Consider the following 19251-nt stretch of genomic DNA (forward strand, 5'->3'; position numbering starts at 1 on the left):
TGACACAGGGGCTAAAAATATTACGCTCCTCTACCCAGAACAAAAAGCACAAGCAACAACTCCAAATGTTGTGGAGCCCAAACAATCCTTTCTACAGCTCTGGAAACACACTACTATAGTAATGTATTGTGAGACGTACAGAATTTATAGATATAATACAATAACAAGACGGATGCTTAAAAAAAAATCCCCCATTGCACAGTATCCCGCCAAAAGTATAAGGGGCTCAGCTAAGAAATACTGAAGCTGTTCAGCACAACTTTGTCTTTAAAGAAATTCACTTTTTTGCAAAATACGATGGCTGTGAGGTGACAAAGTACCTCACAAATGGAATAAAAAGAAAGAACTAGTTTATCCAGCACAAGAGCTGTTGTAAAGCCAAGAGCTAAAAACTAGCAGCAGGTGTTACTCCCTCCCCCAGACTGGGCTAAATGTGGGTAAATTTTACTGACAGTTTTGAAGGCAAAACAACACAAGGGTGACTCATGGAGAAGTAGGGGGTGGAGCTGGGCACTTGAGGGAAGAGTGAGAACTGGTGGCTCTCACTCCAGCAGGGTTTGGCAAGGTGATTCTTACTGTAATTAGTGTTAGCAGTGGACTAAAGCAGCTCTCTCTCTCTCTCACTCTCTCTCTGTGCAGCACAGCAGGATGAAAAATGTAGCAAGCTAGCAAATCCCAAATTGAACAGCTGTGGGCCAGATATCCATAGCTGATATGTGCCAGATGTATGCCACTGCTGAACTGGTCACAGAACTGCCAGTTGCTTTGCTTGGGCTTGAGAGGAAGATCGGCTGGGGGAGGGAGTTTGCAGCATAATGTTACATGTGCGCACACTGCCAAGTCACACAACTCGCTTTTTTTCCTTCACTGTTAAAATTCCCTTGTGCCTTTCATTTCGGATGCCCTAAGTGAGCTTTGCCAATATGCATAACAGGGAAATTTTTCCAAGCCCCGCCCCCACCCCCGAGAGCATCCATCAGGCAGCCCTTCCCCTGAGCTCACCCAGGCCTAATTACAGCTAATTAGCTAATAACTGTAAACAGAGTAAAAGCCACATAACTGTACTGTGCTGCTAAAACACCAACTGCAAACTCACAAGCTGGCCTGCTCTTTCCCATTACTGAGATGCCTTTAAAGTGAGAGGGCCTGAACCATGCACTCAGCCTTCTTCCGGCCCCAGTGAGCAAGCACAAGTGCTGAAATATTCAGAACAGAAATGGTGAGCAAGGGTTAAATGGCCCTGGGACATTTTTCAGCCAAGTTTGAGAGGCAAATGTCCGATAGGCCAAAGCATCTCCCACAAGCCAGAGCGCACACAGCATCACACCAGCCTGCATAAAGACAGACATTAGCGTCCATGTTACGTGAGGAACAATGCACATTCTATTGCTGGCAGGATGCCATAGTCTTCCCTTCTCCCTGCCTCCCCTTCCCCCACCCCCAACCTACTGGATTAGTTGAATCAATAGTTCCATTATAGAAGAAATGCTTCCCTGGGTATTTCTGCAAATATATGGTACAAATTGAAGGAGTGGTCTGTGATTGCCTTATATGTAAACCAGCCACATATTATATAATACACTGGCCTGTGTGTGTTCAAATGTGCCCTCTACTGGATGGATTATCAAGATGCTCCAGTATTTAGCCATTTGTAAACATCTTGCTTTCCGGTGGCTGACTTGAAGCCAGATAATAAGTGACAATATTACAACTAGTTACCAGAGAGTCCTTTGGCTGTGGTTTTTGGAGCCAAAGACTATGACTAGAGCAGGATGAAGAGTGGGGGAAGATACTTGTAAATATTTTGGCAACTGAGACAACAGAATTTGTCTGTGGGGAAATGACTTTGGAGCCTGTGGCTATATTTCATTTAGTGACAAAATGCACTTTGGGAGGAAGAGTAGAACTGCCATCTTAGACTTTAATTTGAGGGATGTATGAAGGAAGCTGCTGCACTTATCACGCAGATGTGCCCATTTCAGAGAAGTTGCAGGGGACAACCTCTTTGGAACTTCCATAAAAGGCAGATGAACTGATGTGCCCAGTGTCTCATCACTGGGAGTTGATCTGTTGCCTCAACACTGATAGGAATAGAAGGTCCCTATAGGGCTTGAAACCTGGAATGTCTGAATCTAAAGGCAGGAGCCGCTACTGCTTGCCCTAAACAACCAGCTCGATTAACTTAAAGGCAGTAAGGCAGAAAAAAATCTCCTACATGGTCCAGCCACTAGAGAAAAACAAAGCCCCTTGTTGCATTAGTGTGAGCTACAAGCATAGACTCATAGACTCTCTGTAGCCACTGAATATAGGCAGAAATAAACCTGGTTTTAAAATCCTATTTGAAGCCTAGGTCATCTCCCTGTATGGCACAGTGTCAGCAATAGGGATAAACTCATGTCCTAGAATGGGATTTAACCACAATCCCTTCCAAGCCTGAGTTGTGAATGCTGTGGATGCAGCCTAACTGCCCCTGTGGAACTGTAAGAACGACAGACACCTCAAGAAAGCAGCAGCTAGCAGGCTCCAGTAGTGTTGCTAAAGTATTCCATTTCCCTCCAGTATCTGATTTTTTTTGTTTAGTAAATTATTGATGCTGCCACTCTGTGCTGAATCATACACCACTATGTAGCATGCCATCATGACGTAATTGGTAAGCTGAGCGTGTACATTTTTGGAATCCAAGTACGGTGCAATAATTACATTATAAATCTTAAACCTGAAACATTAAATTCTCAGTTTTGGCAAACAAACCTGAAATGGCTGCCCATGTTCAGCCTTCCCCCCGCCCAGCCTTTGGCAATGGCAACTGTGACATGCCAGCATTGCCTAGATAAAGCAAGAATCTTCTATGAGATCACATTTCCTTTTTCCTGAATTTCCATGCCACTCCCGTCTCTAGTAAAAGAGGGTGGCTGATTGCTACTGCAGAGACGGTGTTGTGCTGTCCTAGCTGCTCGACCCCTCTGCCGCACAGAAAACAAGCCGATGCTCTGTGATTGTGTCCTGTTAGCAGGGGGACGTCAGTGTGAAAGCTGGCTGCGTGCTTAGGGCTGCTGGGGTTTAACATTCCTTACCAGAGTAGTATCACTCCTTTAACCCAGATTGTATAAATTAGCAGTCTGGTGGTTTTACTGCATGTAATAGCCTTAACTAGCACCAGTTAATGGTCTATCTTGTCCTGGCCTAGTACAACTTGGAAGCTTAGCAGCCCACGCCAACTTGCTGTTTCTTTTATTTTGTAGTCTTTATAACTATTCAGCACTTTCCAGTTTACATTGCTAGCTGTACAGCACACGGTATTCACACTAAACTAGTAGCCAGCACTTTTCTTTTCCCCTATGGAAAACCTGAAAATAGTTTTCTGATCAACTTTATCCATCTACATGTTAGCGCTGCTTTCGACAAGACAAAAAACAAAAAACAAAAAAAAAAACAAACACCCACACACTGTTTCTCAGGGCTGCACCCTGAGTTGTTCCATGCACTGAGATCCAAACTAGCGCTCTTAATTAGCCTGAAGTGCCATCTGCTGGTTGTATGTGTCAATGTCACATTTCTCTGCCTCCTGCTGCTATTTGCAAACACCCCATGATTTTGATTTCAGCCATGAGGCTGCAACATTCAAGGTTTCAGACCTCAACTGGGAATACCCCAAATGTAATATTTTTCTGGCAAGCCTCAAAATGGTGGGATAAGGACTCAAAACATTTGAGTGAAGAGGCTGTTTAGATAACTATACAGTTTTGGGCTGTAGCTTTCAAGAGAATTTATGGGATATAGAATTAAACTGGAAGAAAATAAATTACTTTACTAGAACTTAAATAGCTGCACAACCCAAAGGATTCAGAGATGCTGAAACTTCTGTATATTCACTCAGTCAGTGCAACCATAAGGTGGAAAAAGTGATAGCTGCGCTTGTCTTTAAGGAAGAGATGAAGTAAGGAAGATTTTTTTTGTTTTTGTTTTAAATCTCCTGGGGTTTTGAAGTTGTTTGGTGAAAAGCACCTTGAAAGGTTTCTCCATTTTCAGCTTTTGCCTAGTCAACTCTGGTGAGCAACAGGTCACATATGGACAGTCAATGGCCAAAGTAAACCAAAAAGACCATCTGTTGCCTTCAATCTTTGGCTGGGTGGTGGGGGGACAGGAGGGGGAAGAGAGAGAGAGGATATCCTGACAATAACAACAAGTGCAGTAGCGGTGAGACACTCCATTGGCTGTTAGCATCAGGAAATCCGGACTCCCAACACCACTGCATTAAAACAAGCTCCACTGCACCTAAATAACAGCCATGAACAGAAGAGCAACTTCACAGGATGTAATAAAAGAATCTGGGGGAGGGGTGTGTGAGGCGCGTGAGAGTTTAAAAAAAGCAGTCACTAAATCCCAGCTTACAGGAGTTATACTGAAAGCCAGGCAATGACATTCTCAGGCTGTGTTTCAGAGCTCAAGTTTTTTAGTCTTTGGCTGCAGTTTAATGCCAGTGTCGTTAATTGCATACATGTACTCATACATACACTTGTATGACAAAAGGCCAGTGACACACAGACACATAGGCCAATACTGTGAAACCTCTCTAGTTACATAAAAGTGGCCAGATTTTCAAAGGTGCTGAGTACGAGCGGCTCCCAGCAACTTCAGTGGAATTTGTGGGTGCTCAGTATTTAACACCAGGCCTCTTTTATTTCAGGTGTCTAACTCTGGATTTAGTGGCCTAAGTTTAGCCACTCAGATTTGAAAATTTTGGCCATAACCATCTTATGACACTGTCTGAAGTCTCCATGCTTCAATCCGCTGTAGGCTTCAGCCAATGAAGGGTGACATGACCCTTTGCAATGTCATTCTTGTAGAAGTTTTTAGCCACTCTGACATGATCAGACACTCCTGAGCAGGTCTGACTTTCCATCCAGTACAGATGGTGATATTGTGGGAGAACTGAGACACAATCACGCTCTTATACATTATGTCTTGCCACTGTTCTCATAGTGGCTGGAAAGGGCATTGCCCTCGAACCAGCTATATTGTACAGTACTGTAGCTATTCGTCTGTCCTCAGAAGATCTCATGATCATGCATCATATGATGAGACAATAAGCTATTACTGCATGAAACAGAATGCTCTCATATATTTCACTCCGGGCCCAATACAGACTGTTTGACAAGAAGGTGTGAGGGCTATCTTGATGGGCTGTCTGTAATGGGCTATCTTGATTTATCACTACAAAAGGTTTTTTCTCTTAATTAATTAGCCTCTTAGAGTTGGTAGAGCACCTCCCACCTTTTCATGTTCCCTGTATGTGTATATATCTCCTCACTATATGCTCCATTCTATGCATCCGATGAAGTGGGCTGTAGCCCACGAAAGCTTATGCTCCTTTCTACAAAGGAAAAACGACACTAAACTATCAAATAAATGTGTTAGTCTCTAAAGTACCACAAGTACTCCTGTTCTTTTTGTGGATCCAGACTAACACGGCTGCTGCTCTGAAACCTATCACTGAAATACAGCATTCCTGCACAAACTTTCCCCTACAGGAGACTTCTTTTGATCGGTCGTATTTTAACTCTAAGAGATTCTCCAGTGCTGACGGCAAGGGGCTCCCTGATGTGTAACAGTAAAGTTCAACTGGCCTGAGCAGCTCACTACACCTCTCGTGCTGTTCTCTTGCTATTTGTTTAAATGGTGTATTGTAATAGATCATTTGAAAACTACCACCACACTGGTCATTAATATCACTGGAAAACCTATGTAACAACGCTGTATGTGGCATTGTAGCTAGTCTCCAATATTGTGTTTTGGAGTCTGTAAATAAACAAAGGAGCCAAGATAGGTTTTCTTCCAGACAAAGGAGAAAGGCAAACATCTCTTTGGCTAATCGTAAATCAAGCCAGGTGGGACCAGAGACAAGAAAAAATGGCTATTAATGTGCATTGGCGATTGCAGGAATTTCATTTGCACTGTAAAATCGCAGGAGACTGCAAAATTAAACATGGCATTGGCTCCATGGGTGACAAAAGAATCTAAGCCCCCAAGCAGGCTTCCTGACTTTGGGGACTTCAGCAATTGCTGGAAGACTTTGGGGCTCTATGAGTGAATAACGAAGCTGGTACGTTGTATCTATGAACAATGAGGCCCTCCTGCTAAACATATTGGAGACTGCTGACAACTTGGGGTGAGTAAGAAACTAGATTAGGCAAAGCTGTATCTTGCTAGAATTAAGTTTTACACACTATAAGCATGTTATTTTTCTTTGTGACCCTTCAGAGGTGTGTAACCCCTTTGAGGTTCAGAAAGCATGGTCCCTTTAAATCTTTTTCCTAAGGGGGAGGGTGAGCAGTGAGAGAAAGGAGGGAAACTCCAGGGGGTGACTCTGGAGCTCCAAGGGAGAGAGAGCAGCAGCCCACAGGCTCTCACAAAAGAAGCGGCAGAACCTGCTTGAAGCCTGGGAAGGACAGGGCTGCCGATCTAGGACAACCCAGGACAGGAGCCAGGAGGAGCACTGTGCCAGGGAGCAATCGCCCGAGAAGGACAGGCCAGAGCTGGACCCAGTATCATGGCTGCCCAGAGCTGCATGGGGCTGTGAGTACTGGGGCTTGTGACTCTGCACTGGGAATAAGGAGGGAGGTTGCTAGATAGTTAAGTGGGGAGGTGGTCATTCTGTGTGGCTTTGCAGAAAACGGCAGAAGAGGGCACCGGAGGCGGTTGTTGGGGGAAAGTTCACTGGTGCCAAAGACAACCAGGAGCACCCAAGACTCAGCCCTGTACTGGAACTTTGCTCAGGACTCCTGAACTCTGTGTGCAGACACATCGCTCGGTATTTGCCCTTTCAAACTGAGCTACCACTGGGCCCGAGGGGCCTTGGTTTGGAGGCAACCCTGTTCTACTGCTCCCCCTATATTTCCCCTTGTTGTACTTCTCCTCTCATCCTTCTGTAAATAAATAGCTTCCTTTTCTTATATCCATTGTACTTTTCCTGTGTGTGGGTGGGTGTTCACTCTGGGGGGGTTGGAATAGGCACCCCGGGGTGCAACGGATTTTTCCTGCTGCATTCCTGCATGTGCCTTCTCTTGGCCAGAGCTGCCTGCAGAGCAGACTCCATCTTGGCCAAGAGGGTGCTAAACTTACACATGCAAATTAGCCATACAGGAAGGGTGGTGACTGGTTGATTACCTCAAATATTACCAAGTTCTAGGATTCTTGGTATGGCATAGATATATACCTTACTGTAGCTGTACACTGCACAGGGGTCATTCGTAAAGTCAAAACAGCTGAGAACAATTGGACAGTGATATTCTGAACAAAAAGAGTTCTTGTCCATCATTTCATACTGACTCAGATATTCTAGGCTTCAGCGTGACACAGACTAATCATATGGAATTTTATTATATAGATATATTGAAGAGGAGGAAGGGTGTGATCCTTGGAGATCTTTTTACCTAAGTTTGATTTCGTCTTGCCTTTTCCATAGCATTTGGGTGTCTGTTCCACAGTGCTCATTTACAAGCAATTCCTCAAAGGCTCCAGCTCAGTTTTCTAGTTGTTAGAACAAGGACTGTAAATCAGGACTCAGTTCTTTTGTAGACTCCACCAGTCACTTGTATAACTTTGGCATGTCACTGTGTGCCTCAGTTTACCTATCAGTTAAAAATATGTGAATAACAAATATCAATGTAGTTTGCAGGGGGAGTTGTGAGGCATAATTAGCTCATATTTGTAAAAAGTAGAGCTGATTAGAAAAATTTTGACAGAACCATATTCCAAATATGGTTCCGCTGAAATCAAAATTGGGTCATTTTCTTGGCTCAATCTGCTTCTAAATGGGTCATTTTCCTGGAATTACATTTTGGAAGAAAAATGGACAAAAGTTCCAACACTGTTGCAATATCCTGTCTCGCTATACTTGGAATAAAACCGTTTTATTTTTTGAAAGTTTTTTTCAATTCTATTTTTTGTTATATATTAATATACTTTCCTTTGGAGAATTTTGAAATTTTGATTTTCATTCTGATTCAAAATGAGGTCAAAATTTTAAATCTTTTAATCCTTCCAGAAATGGAACTTCATCCTCTCCAGAGCGCTAATAAAATGGTTTGAGACACTGTATCTATTGGGTTTCTGGGAAGTGGGTGGGCGGAATCCCACCCACTGCTAAAGGATCCCTCCCCCTCAGCCTAAGGGGAGGATCCACAGGACCTCAGAACCCAACTGATTCCGGGGGACAACTAATAAAAGAACAGGGACAGGAGTGCGGTCAAAGGGTCATAAGAAGGGAGCCTGATGGGGACAACGAGCAGAGAACCCCGGACAGCGCCCACTGCTCCTCGAAGGCATCAAGGGAGCCAGTGTACGCCGCCCAGAGGAACTCTGCCCGGATATGTGAATGGACCAAGGACCGGAAACAAGCCCCACAGTCACAGGAGTCTCCATTGGCCAACCTCCTCTCCCTGGTTGCGTAGATGGCCATTTTGGCCAGGGCAAGGAGGAGGTTGACCAGGAGATCCCGGGACTTTGTGGGGCCATGGACAGGGAGTGCATAGAGGAGGTGGTGAGGGGAAAAGTGCAGCCAGAAACACAACAGAAGATTAGTGAGGAGCCGCTATAGGGGCTGCAACCTGGCGCACTGTAAGTAGACGTGCGCCAGGGTCTCCCTCACTCCGCAGAAGGAGTGGGTGTCTGGGACAAGGGTAAACCACGCCAAATACCCTCGTGCTCATGGCCCCATGAAGAAGCCGCCAACTGATATCCCCAGTGGGCCTTGGAAGCAGGGTAGAGCAGAGAATGGCCTAGAGGGGCTCCTCACCCTCCAGAGGTAGCAGGAGGTCTCGCCACTTTGTGTCGTGGTGGGACACGAGGGTGATCTACCCCCTCGGTGGCAGCCACGGACCTGGTCGCAGAGAACAGCTTCCAGGTCCGGAGGAGGTCCTGACAGAAGACCGGCAGCCCGGAGAGGTCTCGCAGAAGGCCCCTCAGCCCAAGATAAAGGAGCTGCCGGTCGTATCGGAGCCCTCGGAAGCGGCGCAGGAAGGCAGGCGCCAGGACTCTCCACACTGGACTACCTGCACCATAAAGAAGCCTCTGCAGTGCCTGGAGACAGAAGACGTGGACCTGAGCGTGCAGGAACTTCAGGCCCTGCCCTCTCTCCTCCAGGGGCAGGTGGAGGACCCCTGCAGGGATCCAGTGCAGTCCTGGCCAAAAGAACTCCAGCACCACCTTCCGGAGGTCGGCCTGGGGCCGGGGCTAGGGTGTGGGGACGGGGCCAGAGCATGGACAGGACCAGTTGATTGAGCACCAGTGCCCTCCCTCGAAGGGCAAGGCACTGGAGGAGTCCTGTCCACTTCCGGAGCCGCTCCGCCACCCTGCCCTGCAAACCTTGCCAGTTCTCCGGTGGAGATGGATGCGTGGAGAAAAGGTAAATGCTGAGATAGGGCAGTGGACCCATGCTCCACCGGATGGCCTGAAGGACGGGTGGGAGGGGCCCCACCTGCCACCTGTCCCCAAACACCAGGCCAGAGCTCTTGACCCAGTTGACCCGGGCGGAGGAGACCGCCGAGTACAAAGCCTGGCAAGCCGCTACCTGCGCCAACTCGCCCGGGTCCTGGACCACGAGGAGCACATCGTCGGTGTATGCCAACAGGACCAGCCGCAGCTCCGGCTCCCGGAGCACCAACCCCATCAACGTCCTGCGGAGGAGACAGAGGAAGGGCTCAATGGCCAAAGCGTACAGCTGGCCCGAGAGGGGGCACCCCGGCGCACTCCCCGCCCGAAGCTGACCGACTCGGTCAGGGTCCAGTTGAGCCTGACCAGACACTCTGCAGAAGCGTACAGCACCTGGAGAAAAACCACAAACTGGGACCTGAAGCCTAACACTTGCAGAGTACCCGGGAGATACCCGTGGTCCACCCTGTCGAACGCCTTCTCCTGATCCAGGGACAGGAGGGCGAACGACAGACCATCCCTGCACCCAAGCTCCAGGAGATCCCAGACCAGATAGAGGTTATGAAAGATGCTACGGCCTGGGACAGTGTAGGTCTGGTCTGGGTGGAACACATCCCTCCAGCATGGCCCCCAGCCGCAGCGAGATGGCCTTGGCGACGATTTTGCAGTCCATGCTGAGGAGCGAGATGGGACGCTAATTCTGTAAAAAGCGGGGGTCCCCCTTCTTCGTAAATAAGGCTAGCACGGCTCGCCTGCACGAGAGAGGGAGGACCCCGCTCTGCAAGGACTCAGCCCAGATGCTGGCCAGGTCCAGTCCGAGGACGCCCCAGAACACGCAGTAGAACTCCACAGTCAGCCCGTCCATGCCCGGAGACTTGTTGGTGAGAATGCAACGGAGGGTGTCCGAGAATTCGGCCAGAGAGAGAGGCAGCTCTAGCCGGTCCTGGTTGCCCGTGCTGAGTGTCTGGAGCCCGTCCCAGAGCACTCTGCGAGTGGCAGGATCAGTCGGATCTGGGGAGAAAAGGTGCGCGTAGAAGGTCTGGGCCCTCTCGCACATCTCCACCGATCCGTGAGGAGGGTTCCATCCTCCGCCAGAAGGCAGGTGACGTGCTTCTTGGCCCCCCTCCATTTCTCTAGGGCATAGAAGAAGCGGGAGCCATGATCCATCTCCCGAAGGAGGCGGATGCGGGAGCGAACAAAGGCGCCCCGAGCCCGATGGTCCTCGAGGACCTGGAGCTCCTCCCACCTCTCCCAGCATGCTCCGCAAAGGGATGGATCCTCGGGGCTGGTGGCCAGACACCTCTCCAGCTCTAAGACCTCCCGTTCCAACTGCCCTATCGCTGCATCCCTCTGTCGGCAGGCGCCCCGGGTGTAGTCACAGCAGAAGAGCCAGGCGCGCACCTTCCCCACATCCCACCACGCTGCGCCGAGGGAAAGGCACGCCGCTTCCCTCACCAGGCCAGCCAGAACTCCCGGAAGGATGCCATGAAGCCCGCATCCTCCAGCAAGCTGTTGTTGAAGTGCCAATAGGCCAGCTCGTGCCTCTCCGCACAGAGAGAGGCCGTCGCAGTAACGAGGTGGTGAACTGAAAAAGGGGCCGGCCAGCCGGACGCTGGAGGACTGGGCCTGTGAAAGGTGGAAGCGTGACATGTAGATGCGGTCCAACCGGGAGTGGCATGACGGATGGGCTCCCACCTGGACGTAGGTAAACATGGAGACATCGTCCGGGTGGTGGTCGCACCAGACGTCCACCAGGGAGCGATGGTTGACGATCTCCTGGAGGACGTCCACGGCGGCCGGGCTCTGCTCGGTCCCCGAGCAGTCCCTCTTCTCTAGCACGATGTTGAAGTCTCCACCCAGGACCAGGCACTCACGAGGATCCAAGGAGCCGAGGAAGGCGGATGCCTGCTGATAGAACGGCAGCCGCTCCGGGGCCGATGTCGGGGCATAGACGTTCACAAGGTTGATCACGAGCCCCTCCATGCGGACCTGGAGGTGCAGCAGGCAGCCCGGCAAGACCTCGGCGACCCCCAGCACGTCCGACCGTAGGTTGGAGGACAACAGGTTAGCCACTCCAGCACTACGGTTTGTGAGGTGGCAGAAGTAGACCCTGTCCCCCTACTTCAACCGCCATCTGGCTTCGGTGGCCGGATCTGTGTGGGTCTCCTGCAGGAAAACCACAGAGTACCCCCCTCTCGAAGGAAGGAGAGCACCTGGCTCCTGCGGAAACCCACCCTACAGCTCAGAGTGTTCAACGTGGCAAAGGTGACAAGTGTCATGAAGAGGGCCGGGGGGGGGGATCCTTGCCGGCAGGGATGCCCACAGCCCCCGTTGGGCCGCGCAGCAAACCGTGACCCACCCCGAAGGTGAGCAAGGTGTCACGGAAGTTGCGGACCCAGTGGTAAGTCGCGGCACCCTGCTTCCCAGTCCTCTTGCCCTCCCCCATGAGGGCCCTCACGGCCCGGAGAATTTGGTGGAAAACCCCCCAGTGCTGGGGAGCAAGCCGTACCTTGTTGCGGGAGCCCCTGACGTCGTCCAGGAACTCCCGCAGCTCCTCTCACAGCACATGGGGGGGGTGGGGTCACTGGCATCAGGTGACCCAGCGGCAGGGCCTCTGGCACAGCCCCGTGGCCTATGGAGATGGGAAGGCAAGGGGAAGACCCTCAACGCGGTGCCCGAAGGGCAGGCGCCACAGGGTCCACCCCAGACCCCGGCTCGATGGGGGGCGGCGGAGGGAAGAGTGCAGCCCCTATGGGGTCAGGACTGTGAAATGTAAAGGCCATCCCCTGGGGGTCACCCACAGGGAAAGGGAAGGGGACAGCCCCAGGGGCGGCAATAATGTTGTGGGAGGTGGAGGGGACAGGGACGGGGTTGAGGATAAGGGCAAAGCTGAGGTCAGGGATAGGGACAGAGACGGGATCCTGGACCGCAGGAGCTGAACCGTCAGGAGGCGGCTCCTCACGGCCAGGTGCGGGGGTTGGAGGGGTGGGGAGGGGTTCCCCAGTGATGCCGGGCTCAGGCTCAATGGGAGGTGCGCTAGCACGGCATCAGGAGACATAACACCTTCGGTGGGGCCCCCGCCCGGGAAGGAACTCGGGTGCCCTGCACCACCGAGGGATACCCCTGTGAGCCCGTCCCCCGGCCGTGAGGCACCGGCCGTCGCCTCAACGGGCTCGGCGGCCATCAGCGGGGTGCCATCCACTGCCAGGCACCCTCGGAGGCAGGAGCGGATGCAGCAGTCAGGAGGAGGGAACACAGTGAAAGGGGAGCTGGGGTGAGGACGGCTAGGTTGAGGGCCGCTGGCAGAGGGTCATCCTCCTCCTGGGTAACCGGGGACAGACTCAGGGCCTCGATCTCCTCAAAGATGGAGGGGGGCTTGCCTCCCACCACCCCGGGGTCCTCCCCACTAGCGACTGAGGCAACAAGTGCCTCGAGTGTTGCAGGGGACGCAGGGGTCAAAGGAGCAGGGGGGACTGCATCCGAGGCCTCCACAGAAAAGGATTGCGGCGGAGGGACAGTGGTACCCTCTGATGCCGCCACGGCTTCCCTGGCTGGCACTGGCGGACGGACTGACCCCAAGGGCACAGCGGAAGGCTCAGCATCTGCGGCCCCCTTTCTAGTCTTACAGTGGGCTCCCACATCAGGCGGTAGGAGAGGAGCTCGAGCCTTCCGCTTGCCCCGCCTAGCCTGTACTTGGGTCCAGCCCTCCATGGCATCACTCACGGGCTGGTTGACAGGTCGGGTCGGAGGACCGGGATGGTGGTTCGTGGACTTGGAGGGGCATCGGTGGGACAGCCGGAGGAAGGGAAGATACCCCCTGGGGAGGGCCCTCTCCCACGCCCGGCGGTACCCCTGCTGCACCCTCCTCCACACGCCCTGCCAGAGTGCAGGCAGCAGAGGCAGGGCTCTCCCGCTCATCTGGGCATGCCGAGGGGGGTGCCCCTGCAGCCCGAGCAGGAGCAGTGATGGATTGAGGAGGAGGAGGGGTGGCCCTGGGCACCGGGCAGCCAGGGGCGCCGGCGATGACGGGGCCGGCACCCTGCTAGGGCTCGGGGGTCCCAGGCGCTCCTCCGAGCCGGGCCAAGGGGCAATCCCTCCGGACGTGCCCCGTCGCCCGGCAGAGGTAGCACCGGGCCTCCCCCATCGAATAATGCATCCGGTAATGGGCCCCCTGATAGGGGACCAGGAAGGGCCCCTCGAGCGCCTCTCCACCACGCTCTGCCGGCGGCAGTTGAAGCTGCACCTGCTGGCGGAACGAGAGTACGTGACGGAGGGTGGGGTCCTTGCAGCCCAAGGGGAGAGGGCTCACTACAGAAATGGGCTTCCCCAGGGTAGAGAGGGTCGGCCACAAGGTGGCATTGGGGAGGAAGGGGGGGACAGAAGTCAGGACGACACGGACCCCCAGATCCTCCAGCGGCTCCAGGGGGACGAACACACCCTCCACTGCCAGGCCCTTCTCCACCGCCTCTTGGGCGGCGGCCTCCGAGGCAAAGAAAAAAACAACCTTGCCATACATTTTGGAGGCTGCCACAATGGCCGTGGGCCCCACCACCCTCGCCAATGCCCACACGTAGGTCTCCACGTGGGGCGAGGCGGGCGCCAGGAGGCAACAGATGCTGTGCTTCCTGGTGAAGGTTGGGAAGGGGCCCCGGCCGCTATAGATGGTAGCGGAGGCGGGGGTCTGGGAGATGACATAGCGGCGGGCAGGGGGGCCGCCGCCACCTGGTCGTAGGCCCTGGGGGCCGGGGGAGGGGCACCTGCAGAGCTGGTGGAGGGAACAGCGGGGAGGAGCGCCGTGGCCTGTGGCGGGGCTGCGGCAGAGATGGCAGGCTCCGCCATGAAGGGCTTAGTATTCCTAGTGGGCCCCTTCCCCTTCTTCTTGTCCTGGCCCTTCCCGCCAGCTGGGGGGGCTCCCCCTGAAGCAGAGGGGGCGAGGGACGTGGCGGAAGCAGGGGTCACCCCTGTGCCCGCCGCTGCCGGCACCCAAGGGAGAGCGGTGGCAGGTGGTCCGGCAGCAGCGGCAGAGACTAGGGGGGTGGTCGAGGGAGCAGGAGGGGTAGGAGGGACAGGGGTCGTCCCAGGGGTCCCACCCGCTGTGTCCCCCTCCATGATGACTAGGGAGGGAGGGGAAACACCGGAGAAAGGGAGGGGAGGGGAAGCAGGTCAACCACTCCTCCCCGCTAGGCTGTGGGCAGGGGAGGAGGGTGCCAAAATGGGGAAGGGGGCCGAGAAGGAGACTATGAAGGACTTGGGGGAGGGTCAGTCACTGACACGGGAGCGAAAGCTGGCTCTTCTAGCTGCACTAGGGGAGGGGAGGGATACAATAGCAATTGGGGGGTGCAGTGTAAGAGGGGAAACTCAAACGGGGGGGGGAGCACAAGTGCACGAAAGGGGCACAGGCGCACGAGGGGAGGGGCCGATCAGGGCAAAGGGGCCATAGGGAAGGGGAGCAACCAGGCTGGGAGCGGGGCAGAGGGACCAAGAGGCTAGCTTCAGGGCCGGGGCAGGACAAACAAGGCTGCAAAGGGAGATGGGCGGGGCAGGCAAACAAACTAAAGCCGGGGAGGAGGAGGGGGAAAAATGCAACAAGGGGCAATGGGGCAGGCAACAAGGGGAAAGGTTAGGGGGCCTGTTGCGGAGGAGAAGGAGTCAGTTTGGGGTGTGTGTGCACCCATGAGCACTTGTGCACAGTCAACAGGCGGCTAGCTGCTGCTGGAGGCCCAAATGGTGGCAAAAGGGCATGGCTGACCAGGCAAGCAGCCGAGTCCCAGAGGTGGGAACCGAGGCAGATGGTAAGCGGTCTGTGGGGGTGGTGGAGGGGGCGGGCAGGGACACAGATGGACCGGGGGGCAGGCTCCACCCCACACCCCCTGTGTCCCCACAAACACAGTCTACGCTCCCACCACTAGAGCACAGTCAGAGAGTTACTCAGTCCTGAAAGGCCCCCTCCACGGCGGTCTTCAGAGTTCTGTATGCTCCCCCAGCAGCCAGTGGTCTTCTCAGTCCTCACTGTCCTCCAGGCTCCAGCAGCTCCCCAGGCAAACACAGCTCCAGCAGCAGCAGCAGCTCCTCCTCCTCCAGCAACCCTGATGGCTAGGCAGGAAGGACCCCTCACAGGTGGTAGCAGCGGTAGTGGTGGCGGTGGGGTCCTGGCTTCTCCCTCCAGAGGTGGAGGAGTGGGGGCCGTCCAGCAAGGCCCCCCTACCCCTCGCTCAGCAGCAGAGCACTCCAGCCAGCAGCAGCAGCCCAGGAAGGGAGAAGGAGCTCTAGCCAACAAGGCAGCCAGAGGAGGGAGAACGCTCCAGCCAGCAGGACAGCCCAAGCAGACAGAGCACTCCTGGTACTATTCGCCTGCCCACTGCTAAAGGATCCCCCCCCAGCATAAGGGGAGGACCTACAGGACCACAGAACCCACTGATTACGGGGGACAACTAATAAAAGAACAGGGACAGAAGTGCGGTCAAAGGGTCATAAGAAGGGAACCAGATGGGGACACTGAGCAGAGAACCCCGGACAGCACCCACTTCTCCTCGAAGGCATCAAAGGAGCCAGTGGACGCTGCCCAAAGGAACTCCGCCCGGATACGTGAACAGACTATGGATCGGAAACAAGCCCCACAGTCACTGGAGTCTCCATCGGCCAACCTCCTCTCCCTGGTCGTGTAGATGGCCATTTTAGCCAGGGCGAGGAGGAGGTTGACCAGGAGATCCCATGACTTTGTGGGGCCATGGATAGGGAGTGAGTAGAGAAGGAGGTGAGGGGAAAAGTGCAGCCAGAAACACAACAGAAGATTAGTGAGGAGCTGCTATAGGGGCTGCAACCTGGCGCACTGTAAGTAGACGTGCGCCAGGGTCTCCCTCACGCCGCAGAAGGGGCAGGTGTCTGGGAAGGGTAAACCGCGCCAAGTACACGCCCGTGCTCACAGCTCCATGAAGGAGCTGCCAACTAACATCCCCAGCGGGCCTCGGGACCAGGGTGGAGTAGAGGCTGGCCCAGCGGGGCTCCTCACCCTCCAGAGGTGGCAGGAGGTCCCGCCACTTTGTATCAGGGAGGGACACGAGGGTGAGGAAGTGAAGGGTGTGAAGTACGAGCGTGTAGAGTTGTTTCCTTGGTGCCATTCGAAAACGGACCAGCTGCAGATCGTGCAGCCAGCTTGTGGAGAAGGGGCAGGGGGGCCGGTTGGGTCTACGGGGAGGGGCCTGATGAAAAGTTCCAGAGGGCTTGGGGTGGGCGAGGCATGCCCTGCCACAGGACCCGGTCAAGGTAGGCCCGAGCAGCGGGCGGCAAAGCGGCCTCCACCCCCTGGAGGACATGCCAGGGAGTACAAGGCCTGGAGAGCCCCATGCATTGAGTGAGTGTCAGGGGATCCAGCCAGCCTCTCCAGTCGTAGTCCAGGAGGTCTCCGACCCTGGTAGCTTCTGCCAGGACCAACCTCTGGTGCACCGCGGGGGACTCTGCCACCTGCACCCGGAGCTGCGGATTGTGTAGCAGGGGCTCCGCGAGGAGATCTGCCCCCTCAGTGGCCGCCACGGACCTGGTCGCAGAGAACAGCTTCCAGGTCCGGAGGAGGTCCTGGTAGAAGACCGGCAGCCCGGAGAGGTCTTGCGGAAGACCGCTCTGTTCGAGATAAAGGAGCTGCTGGTCGTATCGGAGCCCTCGGAAGCGGCGCAGGAAGGCGGGCGCCAGTGCTCTCCACGCTGGACTACCCGCACCATAAAGAAGCCTCTGAAGTGCCTGGAGGCAGAAAATGTGGACTTGAGTGAGCAGGCACTTCAGGTCCTGCCCTCCCTCCTCCAGGGGCAGGTAGAGTACCCCTGCAGGGACCCAGTGCAGTCCTGGCCAAAAGAACTCCAGAACCACCTTCTGGAGGTCGGCCTGGGACCGGGGCTAGGGTGTGGGGATGGGGCCAGAGCATGGACAGGACCAGTTGATTGAGCACCAGTGCCCTCCCTCAAAGGGCAAGGCACTGGAGGAGTCCTGTCCACTTCCGGAGCCGCTCCGCCATCCTGCCCTGCAAACCTTGCCAGTTCTCCGGTGGAGACGGATGCGTGGCGGAAAGGTAAACGCCGAGATAGAGCAGCGGACCCGCGCTCCACCGGATGGCCTGAAGCGCGGGGGGGAGAGAGCTCACCTGCCACCTGTCCCCAACCACCAGGCCAGAGCTCTTGACCCAGTTAACCCGGGCAGAGGAGGCCGCCGAGTACACCGCCTGGCAGGCCTCCACCCACACCAAGTCACCCGGGTCCTGGACCACGAGGAGCACATCGTCAGCGTACGCCGACAGGACCAGCCACAGCTCCGGCTCCCGAAGCACCAACCCAGTCAACCTCCTGCGTAGGAGACAGAGGAAGGGCTCGATGGCCAAAGCGTACAGCTGGCCCGAGAGGGGGCACCCCGGCCGCCCTCCCCACCCGAAGCTGACACTCTGCGAAAGCGTACAGCACCTGGAGAAAACCCACAAACTAGGACCCGAAGCCGAATGCTTGCAGAGTGCCCAGGAGATACCCGTGGTCCACCCTGCCGAACGCCTTCTCCTGATCCAGGGACAGGAGGGCAAACGACAGACCATCCCTGCATCCAAGCTCCAAGAGATCCCGGACCAGATAGAGGTTATCAAAGATGCTACGGCCTGGGACGGTGTAGGTCTGGTCTGGATGGATCACGTCCTTCAGCATGGCCCCCAGCCGCAGGAAGATGGCCTTGGCTACGATTTTGTAGTCCGTGCTGAGGGGCGAGATGGGATGCCAATTCCGTAAATCGCAGAGGTCCCCCTTCTTTGGCAATAAGGCAAGCCCAGCTCACCTGCATGAGAGAGGAGGACCCCGCCCTGCAAGGACGCGGCCCAGACGGTGACCAGGTCCGGGCCGAGGACGCCCCAGAACACGCTGTAGAACTCCACGATCAGCCCGTCCATGCCCGGAGACTTGTCGGTGGGCATGCAACGGAGGGCGTCCGAGAACTCGGCCAGAGAGAGAGGCAGCTCTAGCCGGTCCCGGTCGCCCGCGCTGAGCGTCGGGAGCCCGTCCCAAAGCACTCTGCGAGTGGCAGGATCAGTCGGATCCAGGAAGAAAAGGAGCGCGTAGAAGGTCTGGGCCCTCTCGCACATCTCCACCAGATCCTTGAGGGAGGTGCCGTCCTCCGCCAGAAGGCAGGTGACGTGCTTCTTGGCCCCCCTCCGTTTCTCCAAGGTGTAGGAGAAGTGGGAGCCGTGATCCATCTCCTGAAGGAGGCAGATGTGGGAGCGAACAAAGGCGCCCCGAGCCCGATGGTCCTTGAGGACCCGGAGCTCCTCCCGCCTCTCCTGGCACGCTCCGCAAAGGGATGGATCATCGGGGCTGGTGGCCAGACACCTCTCCAGCTCTAAGACCTCCCGTTCCAACTGCCCTATCGCCACATCCCTCCGTTGGCTGACGCCCCGGGTGTAGTCATGGCAGAAAAGCCAGGCGCGCAACATCCCACCACTGCCATGCCGAGGGAAAGGCACGCCGCTGCCCTCGCCAGGCCAGCCAGAACTCCCGGAAGGATGCCACGAAGCCCGCATCCTCCAGCAAGCTGTTGTTGAAGTGCCAATAGGCCAGCCCCGGCCTCTCCGCACTGAGAGAGGCCATCACAGTAACGAGGTGGTAATCAGAAAAAGGGGCCGGCCGGATGCTGGAGGACTGGGTCTGTGAAAGGTGGAAGCATGACATGTAGATGGGTCCAACCGGGAGTGGCACGACTGATGGGCTCCCACCCGGACATAGGTGAACGTGGAGACATCGTCCGGGTGGTGGTCGCACCAGACATCCACCGGGAGTGATGGTTGGGGGGGATCCTTTA

This window comes from Gopherus evgoodei, chromosome 2 (genome assembly GCF_007399415.2).
Source record: "Gopherus evgoodei ecotype Sinaloan lineage chromosome 2, rGopEvg1_v1.p, whole genome shotgun sequence".
NCBI classification, from domain to species: domain Eukaryota; kingdom Metazoa; phylum Chordata; order Testudines; family Testudinidae; genus Gopherus; species Gopherus evgoodei.